This window comes from Suricata suricatta, chromosome X (genome assembly GCF_006229205.1).
Source record: "Suricata suricatta isolate VVHF042 chromosome X, meerkat_22Aug2017_6uvM2_HiC, whole genome shotgun sequence".
In the NCBI taxonomy this organism is placed as follows: domain Eukaryota; kingdom Metazoa; phylum Chordata; class Mammalia; order Carnivora; family Herpestidae; genus Suricata; species Suricata suricatta.
Window position 1 is genome coordinate 96,081,374 of NC_043717.1, and position 9,625 is coordinate 96,090,998.

At 48.3% G+C, this 9,625-nt stretch overlaps 1 long non-coding RNA gene across 1 annotated transcript; it reads left to right on the top strand.

The window, feature by feature from the left end:
• Nucleotides 1-161: 161 nt before the first annotated feature.
• LOC115284175 lies at nt 162-1,833 on the top strand. The gene is made up of 2 exons (XR_003905127.1): nt 162-235; nt 1,450-1,833. It is a non-coding gene; the product is annotated as an uncharacterized LOC115284175 (long non-coding RNA).
• The last annotated feature ends 7,792 nt before the right edge of the window (nt 1,834-9,625 follow it).

Consider the following 9,625-nt stretch of genomic DNA (forward strand, 5'->3'; position numbering starts at 1 on the left):
GAGAAGAGTCTTTGCCTCCTTGTCCTTGTGTCTTCCCCTGAGCCCCTGGGCCAGCCTGGCTCAGCCCAGAGGTATCCGGGTGACTCACAATGGCTCTCAGAACCTTTTGACCACACGTGCGTTCCGAGCACTGGACATGCTCAAATGGGTTACTTCTGGTTCAGGGCTGAAAACTGGGTGGGCCAGTGGTGCCAGAGGCCGGAGGGAGTCGCCACCCACATTCAGTGACACATGGGTCAGTTGAACACTCAGAGAACCAGGTCGCACCTCCTTTCCTGGGCGGCAGGGAGGGCCCAGGCTCCAAGCTCCCCTCGCGCCCCGTGTAGAACCACGTCAAGGCTCTGAGACACTGCCTTCAGTGCCTAACAGACATCCCAGCGGGATGAGAACTCCCATTAGTGTCCAATTAACAAAAGAAAGTGGCAAAACCGCCTTTCTCTTAATGAATTTCCGTCTTAGAAAAAGAAAGCAAGCACCCAGGAAGTTGGTCAGGAAAGGTTGCCTGGTGTCAGTGAAACACATACAAAAAGTTTTATACACACTTCTATTAGGAAATACAATACAAAGAAAATGTCTTATTCAACTGAGACGTGAGCATTGAAAACACTGACAAATATAATTAACTTAAAAAAAAACCTAAGGAAAATGTACATGAAACATTTTCATGATTCTCCTATTTGGACACCAAAATCATATTTTAAATTACATTTTATGGTGGAAAAGGATGGCTAAAATTTGAAATGTTATCAATTCTTCTCTAAATTCTCTAAATCTCTGAACTCAGTGTGATTGCAACCATAAACTCCAACAGGATTTTGAGGGTATACTTGGATCCAGGGCCTGGGTTATAAAATGACCTTGAAGAGAAAATGGGAGGGATTACCCAAAATAGGCAGTTTGCCTTACTGTCTATGATAACGTAGTCTGTAGGATGAGCAAGGAAACAGGAATCCATCATCCTGTCAGTGGCACAAAGCAGAGTCTAGAAATATTTGCATATCTATGTGGGGCTCAAATAAATGATGAAGCTGCATTTCATTCAGGTCCCACCTCAAAGCAGCATCTAATGACTAAGCTGGTGTGTGTGCACTGGATGCGTGTGTTCCTAGCATGTATGTCCATGTGTGCCTTCACATGATTCGTGTGGTCCTAGCACATGTTTGTGTGTGTGTCTGTGGGTGTGTGGGCACATGATGCGTGTGTTCCGAGCACACGTGTGCCTGTGTGTGTGTGCTTACACATGAGGCATGTGTTCCTAGCACACGTGTGCATGTGTGTGTGCACATGAGGTATGTTTTCCTTTGCACACGTTTGTGTGCGTGTCCGTGGGTGTGTGGGCACATGATGCATGTGTTCCTAGCACACGTTTTCGTGTCAAACAGATGGAAACATGGAGGGGCTTCTGGGGCCGCTTGTCATTTCACCTCAGATCATTCTGGATTCCATCAGCCTTTCCAGGCTTGTTCAGTTGTGCCTCTTCCCGAAGCTGCTGTGGAGCCCAGCGGTCATGGAGGAAGGACAGAGCAGAGTCGGTCCTGGCACCCATGCAGAGCATCCAGGAGGAGGCATCAGAGACCTGGGCCGCGCCTGGGCCTGTACAAACATGCTGAGCATCTCACTGGGAGGCAGCCGGGGAGGCACAACCATGACAAAACCCGGCCCCGTGGCTATGGACGCTGACACAACAGTCACCAGGGGGGACGTGGCCTTTGCCAAAAAGCCACATGACTTACTCACTCATGCCCCTTGGGGATTCTGACAAATCCCAGAAAATGGTGTGCATCAACACATCCCTCCCTGGACGACACCATTAAAATTGAGGCATTGATTTCACTTCTTTTGGTCTCGTGTGTTAATTGTTCATGGGCTCTGCATACTTGTGATTCTTCTTTGTGCCATCCCAAGGCCACAGACCCGTGAGGGCTGGCGACTCACCCTTAGACAGTGTTTCCTAACTACCGTAGTTCCATCTGGCAGATATGGAACAGAGAGGGGTCAGTTTTGGAGACACTGCAAAAGCTGTGGGTTTACAAGTGACAAGGCCTCACACCCCAAACTTCCTGAGGGCGTGGGTCTCGCAGGAGGCCCCTGGAGGTCTCAGAGTCCACGGGAGGCAGCGAGGAGAAGTCAGAACCACAAATAAGACGTCAAGGGAGTGACTGGGAGAATTGAGGACAGTTGTCTAGGTGGCTGTCTATGTCGGGAGCAGCAGGGGCTCAGGACTCAGAGGTGAGGGCTCCAGTGTAGTCATGAAAGACTGCACCAATGGAGAAAAAGTCAGATGTAAAGAGTTGCGGAATTCTGTCCACACAACGGAGGCGTGTCATTACCCTAAGCTCTTGTTCCTCCCTGATCTCCCAAGGCTTGGGGGACTAATGGATGGAACAGGGGAGGGAGGCACATACTGGCAGAGTCTCAGTGGGATGAGTGTGCCATCCCTTGTCCCCCTTTCGTGCTTAGGGCTCAAGCCTAGGCTAGGCTGGAGCTGGCAGGGAGGAGAGGCACAGCCTTGGAAAATTAATCAGAGCTGTGGTTATTACCTTTGTCAGTACAGTGACCCACTGACCATGGGGAATACTAAGCTCACCAAACACATTCTATTACCTGAACCTGATAAAAAACATCATGCGGTTGTTCCTGCAGTTGATGATGGGAAACAGAGAGGAAGGAGGTCAGCAGAGAAGATTTGGCTGGGGCATTTGAGTGGGAGGTGTCAGGAAACAAACCTTTGTGGCTTTGCACCTACTTGCTCTATGTGACAGTCAGACATGGGGATGGCCAATCCCAAATTCAGGCTAGTGCTTACCCCAGGGACAGATAGATTCACTGTGTTGGAATTCTATTTCCGTAGCTGGGAGGTGTTTACACAGTCACTTGTTATACAATTCCCTATATGTTCTATACATTTCTGTGCTCCTGATATAATTCTTCGATGGGAAAAAGAAAAGGGGAGACAATGAGGCAAGCAGATATGATGAAGAGAAAAGGAACGGTGTAGAGCATATCTTTCAAATATTGGTGGGAAATAACTTTGAGTGTAGAACTCTACCTCCAACCTAAAATGTAAGTATAGTTGACATACAATATTAGGTTAGTTTCAGGTATGGAGCACAGCGGTCCAACAAGTACATACATCACTCAGTGTCCACCATGATATGTATAGCTATCATTTGTTACATGTAGTTATTACAATATTACTATATTCCATATGGGGCATTTTTCATCCCCATGACTATTTTATAACTGGCAGTTTGTACCTCTTAATTCCCTTCACCTATTGTGCCCATCTCTCCCCGACCTCCTCTCTGGCAACCACGAGTGTGTTCTTTGTATTTATGAATGTGTTTCTGTTTGTGTGATCATTTTTTCAGATTCCATGTATAAGTACACTCATATGGAACCTATCTTTCCCTGTGTGATCTACTTCACTTAGGATGATATCATCTAAGTCCATCCATGTGGTTGTAAATGGTAAGATTTCCTTCTTTTATATAGCTAAGTAATATTCCATTTCTCTCTCTCTGTGTGTGTGTGTGTAAGTGCATGTGCACACACACGTGCATGTGGATGTCACATCTTTATCCATTTATATATTAATGGATCCATGGGTTTCTTCCATTTCTGGGCTATTGTAAATAATGGTGCAATAAGCATAGGGGTACATATTTGTTTTTGAATTAGTGTTATTGAATTGCATGCATTTTTAATACACAAGGTGTTCAAGTCTGGGTTTCCAGGAAGCAGACCCCGAGACAAACCATCAGGACAAATAGCTTCCTTGAAAGGATGTACCAGGTAGCACTGGTAGGGGTGTGATGAAGTGAGACTTACAAGGAAGGCAGCCAGTTAAAGGGGGGGTGATCTAGCGAGTTACCACATTGGCAAGTGGAGCTGATTTGGTGGGGGGACTAAGGGACACTGGGTAGAGTACATTTCATATCCATCCCAGGTATGGGATGAGGAACCTAAAGTATGTAGAGTATTACTTTTTTAGTTTATTTTAATTATTTTTGAGAGAGACAGTGAGAGAGAATCCCAAGCAGGGTCCATACTGTCTGATGGGGGACTTGGTTTTACAAACAGAAATTATGACCTGAGCCGAAATCAAGAGTTGGACACTTAACCAACTGAGCCAGCCAGCTGCCAACCTCCCCCAACCATTATTAATAAAGGGTTAGCTACTTGCAGAGGCAGTAAATCTCTGACACTCCCACCGACCTTGTGTCATGTCCAGCATGCTCCAAGGGTGAGAAAAAACCCTCAGGCAAAGAATCATGGGTGATTGTAGTAAGCAGCCTTGTGGGTGTAGAGGTGAGACCTGATTTTGAAAGGCGAGAATCAAACTACGTGTCAGTGTCATAACTTTTTTGACACCGACTGCTCCCCAAATATATCAATATTCTACCCACTGTTTGTGCAAAGTGTTCCACAAACTGTAAGTACGTTTCTTCCCTAAAGCTGATCACGCATTCACCATTTAGCCAATGAGCATTTGAAATCTGGTTTCCAGAGCCCCCGTCCCTGAAAATTTTCGGGTAGGTCCTCAGCTGTCTAAGAAACGTTTGCTTCTTGTAGACATTAAAGTCTTCTCCTAGGGGGAAAGAGAGCAACACTTTTGTATTCTGTTCTGCCTACAGATAGCCTGTGCTGGGCATATGGGCACCCATCTCTCCCTGGGATCTCATAAGGATCTTGCTTGGGCTATGGACATTGGCTGCTCTGTGCTGACCGCCCAGTCATGAGTGTCTCAAGCTGCAACATTTCCTGCCATGTGTGAGGGGTTCCTCAGCATGCAGAGTGCAAGGAACCTCCTGTCCTGATCTCCCATGGCATCTGGAACTGTAAATATCCCTGTTATGAACCTCTCTGTATTAAGGAATAGGCTGCCGCTTTGGCTGCTCCTCCTCTGATCATCCTTGACCACACCTGCCCTGGCATCCTCGGAGTGTGTGCTTCTAGCCCCAGGGGTCTCAGAAATTCTGTTCTCGGTGGTGACTCTGTTTGATCACCAGCACAGTCACAGGTGGCCACAGCGGCCCTCATCAGCTTTGATGAGAGTCCCTCGATGACTCTTGGTTCCGGCTCAGATTAGGCTTCACGGTTTAATGTCCAGTTCCGTTGTTTGTTGTTGTGTTTCTGTCTCCAGTACCCTCAGTCACTGGCTATTGGCAAAATGCCCAAGAGCTATCACAACTTCAAGCTGCAGTTTGGGGGCATCATGTCAACGACTGGGGAGTCTTAGTGGCTCAGAGGACCCCAGTGGCTTACCCTCTGAATGAACTTGAAAAGAGTTGCTCCCTTTAAAACAGATCCAGAATAATCCCTGTTTACAGTAAGACAGGCTAAGGGAACTTGGAAAGAGCCTTGCTTAAATGGGGCACTACCCTCAGAGACAAAACCCAAGAAGGGATTCGGACCATGACAAGCCCAAGGGCACTCAAAGCAAATATGAGAGGGGACGGTATCTTTAGTGTCTCACTGCCTATCTGCTAGGGACCTCCATCACCTCCCATTTGTGCCCTACGCCCAGATATTCTGCTTGTGTCTTTATAGAGCCACATTTCCCAAACTCTTTCAGGAAGTACTGGATCTAGGTTATGAGTAACCATTCTGGAAGCAAAGCACTCCCTTGCCCGGTATGTCCGGGAAATGCGACGCCATGATATCTCCTTGCATGGGTGATGCACAATGTCAATCAGCACTGAAGTCTTCAAGATTTCTTTACTCCTCTGCCTCTCCTACTCTTCACCTTCCTCTTCCTCTTCTTTCCCCCTTTCTCTTTCCTCCAATCCTCTCCCTCTTACTCATCCTCTGTTCTCTCCCCAGGAAGGTATCTGGATACAGAGGCTTACACAAGATGACTGGGGAAAAAGGGCAGACCCATTCCCTTTGTTCTCTTGTCTTCCTCGGTGTTTGAATGTTGGCCATTGGATTTTTGATCCTGCCTGGCTGTGAGCACATACCAGCATCTGATTCTGGTGTTTGTGCTTGCTGGTGTGGCTCCCAATAAGGAGAGTTGTCCATCTTGGGCCATCCCCTTCCGTATCCCAGGCCTCTTCTTGTTGACCAAGGGTCTCTTTGGCATCTCTATGGGGTCTTTCTGAGGCCTGCAGTGGGAACTCGTTTATAGTACAAACGAGCCATGGGAAACCCAAGGAAATAATCTCGGCACCTCTCCTAAGTACCAGGCTGGCATTTCTGGCTTCTTCTTGCCTCCTGTTGGTGTGAGGCACTGAGAGGATGTCTCCCTCCCAGAGCTCCGGGTACAATTTGGGGCCAGGTACCATTCTGCTCTAGGATTTCCAAACCGTCTTGAATCTCTGTCCTGTTTGCGTTTCCTGTCCTGATACTTTGCCCTTCATTTCCAAGAGTCTCAACACGTAGCCTTTTCTCTCCAGTGCCATCACATACAATTATACACGTGTGTGTACATGGGGACAATTTCCTGGGAGAGCCTGGAAGAGGGATGTGACAGGAGCCACAAAGCCACCACGAATGGAGTCAGGCAGAACTGGGAAAGCCATGGGCTGAGGTGGTGGAGTGAGGCAACGGGTTACAGGGGTGGGTTAAGCAGGTCTAATCCCCTGCAGTGCCCCTCCTGGGGAGCTCTGCAGGGGGAAGGGACCGACATCCAGAGGGATTGAGTGGGTCAGGGAGCGAGGCAGCACCCACAGCACGAAGCTCACCAAGCAGAAAGCAAATCCTCCCTAGGGTTAAAATGTCTCAAAATTTAAAAGTTGGGGGATGAATAAAAAATAAAAGATGTCAGACTGACTGAAGATAAAGCTGTCCTCAGGGTGGTCAATTCTTACGGGGGTGTAGATGAGCATTTCAGACATGGCCTTACAGGTTTTGTTTATGGATGCTGGGTGGTGGGAGCCCCTGCTGGTGAGATAAGGTATAGTTAGGCAAGACAGAAAGGCTAGAATGACCCATATGGTAATGCATTAGAACAAGAGACACTGGTATAAAGTCATATTTATCCTAACAGACACAAATGGATAGGTGCAGAAATAGTTATAGATATGTGTATATACAAGTTATGTTAGTTTCCTATTGCTGCTGTTAACAAATGATCACAAAGTTAGTGGTGGAAAACAACAAAAATGTTTTTTTTGCTCAAGGCTTCTGTAGTACAGAAATCTAAACTCAAGTTGTTAACGGGCTGCATTCCTTCTGGAAGCTTCATGCAAGAATCCATTTCCTTGCCTTTTTCAGTTTCCAGAGGCTACCTGCATTCTTTGGCTCACGACCCCTTCCTGGCCTCACTCCAGCGACTGGAGGCCATGGTAATATCTCCTACTACTAACTCTGCCCCTCCTGCCTCTTTCTTCTAAGGACATTCGGGGAGCAGAGGGATTTTGGGGGGAGGGGTGATCAAGAAGGACACAGGACAATGACAGGGAGTAGCGCACAAGCTTTATTTGGGCGGCACACAGACAGGGCTCTAGGAGAGGGGACATCCCTCCAAGCAAGAGGCCTTCCAGAGACATACATAGGGGGGCCACCACCCATATGGAGACTAGGGCAAAGAAATTTCCAGAGAAGAAGCGAAAACGAGAGAGGAAATCGGTTCATGTCTCGGTGATGTACTCAGCACCCTGGTGGGGAATCTCCGGGTCAGATGGTTCCAAAGAGTAGCAGCAGTCTGGGGTCTTTGATGGCTGCAATATTTGACTTGTCTGTGAGGAGCTACCCACAGCTGAGGACATGACAAAATGAGAAAGAAGGAACAGCATGGTTGACCGGAGGCCATATTTACCTCCCTTAACTTGCTTACGTTCTGCCAAAACCATAAAGCAGCAGATCCTAATCTTTTTGGCAGTTTTGAGAAGTTGATAAAAGCCATGGACTCACTTTCCAGAAAAACACACACATACACATCCAATTTAAAAAGTTATCAAAATGTTCTAGAACATCCAAGGACCCTCTAGAACTGTGCTCCCCGATAGGGTGGTCATAAGTCCCATGTGGCAGATTCAGTTTAAATGAATTAATCTTCAAAACAATTTCAGGGTCTCACTCACCCTCGCCACATTTCAAGTGTTCCATAGACAAAATCGTGGACGTTCTATTGGACAGCTGGGCTATGAAATTCCACGTGCACAAGGCAAAGAACCCCATCTCTTCAATGAACCCCTATATATCTGGTGGCCTATAACCCCTCTCCCAGTTTAACATGGGCTGTCCTGTGTTTCTGAATATATACAGGCCACAAAAGAAACAGGGAGCAATACTTACACAACACTGGTGAACACCCTTAAAGTCCATATGGCTCTGAGGAACCCTTGGTCGCCTTAGGTCACAGGCGTCTTAGCTAGAGCCCCGCCTCCAAAGGCTGCCAATCTGCACCCACTCATTTTCCCCACTCAACGTGTGTGGACTTCAATCCTACCAGCCTGACCCCCATCCTGCTAGGGCATGCCAGCCGGCATCCTCGTGAGAAAAATAACACTGCACAGGGCAGGCCGTCAGGCATGAGGCTGCATTAATGACGAAGGGCACTGATCATCTTCCTGGCGCCATCTTCAGGTGCTCTTTTAACCCTAAGCCTCCTGCATATATTAGGTCATGTGGCCCTAACCCAGAGCTACGAGGCCGGGACTAGTATTATGCCCTAAATGCAGAGGAGGGGACTGAGGATGTAGGTTTAGGAGGACTGAATAACTTGTCGCATGTCACACAGTAAGTGCCGGAGGGAAACCGTGACGAAGCTAGAATGGATAGACCTTTGCAATGCTCATGTCTAAAAACAGCCAAATGTTCTTAGTGCAATGTCTGAGGCCACCCACGTTGTCACATATGGGTCTCGATACCAGCACCCTCCCTGTGCTTTGGGTCTTCTCTCAAGATGCCTCATGGAACTTTCCTCTTCCCCGGAGAGGGATAAATAAAAAAATGCTCATGATCTTCCTTCCTACCTACTCATCCCAAATGTACACTGTGACCCCATCACTCTTGATATTGATGGTAACCTGGGCTTTAGTGGCAGACCCATCCAAGTGTGATAAGCTGCTCTTTGGGACCCTGACACCCAGCGCTTCTGTCTGTAACATGAAAATCATCATAGCATCGATTTCACAAAATTTCCTGTGTGGGACCCAACTACATGGAAGCAAACAGCAGCATGGAAGGGAACGACAGCATGCGGCACCCAGAAGAAGCACTCAAGAAAGGTTATGGCTCCCGAGGGCTCATTCCTAGAAAGCGTCCACATCTCCCGCCTAGGCACCTAACCATCCCTGGAGAGCATGCAGGAACCCGGCCAGCCTGTGTGTGGACCCGCCCTGCCCATGCTCAGCCTCGCAGCCGGCAGCCCTCCCCAGCCGCGCCGACCCCTCCACCGCGTCCACCAGGGCCCAGACCGTCCCGCTGTCCCTCCATCCGCCCTTCCGCAAAGAAACGTCTCTGCACCCCAGGACTCAGGGCTTCTCCCCACACCAGCCTCAGCGAGCCCGCGCTCACGCGGCCCACGGATAAAGACGTGTCTGCAGAGCGGGCGCTCGCGACTGGCGAGGGAGACACATTGCTGGAATGTCTAAAAGCCAGGTAAATATCAGCTGCCTGAGGCGTTAGCACGGTCCCAGCAAGGTCCTGCCCAGGATGTCCTGTCACCCCTAGGGGC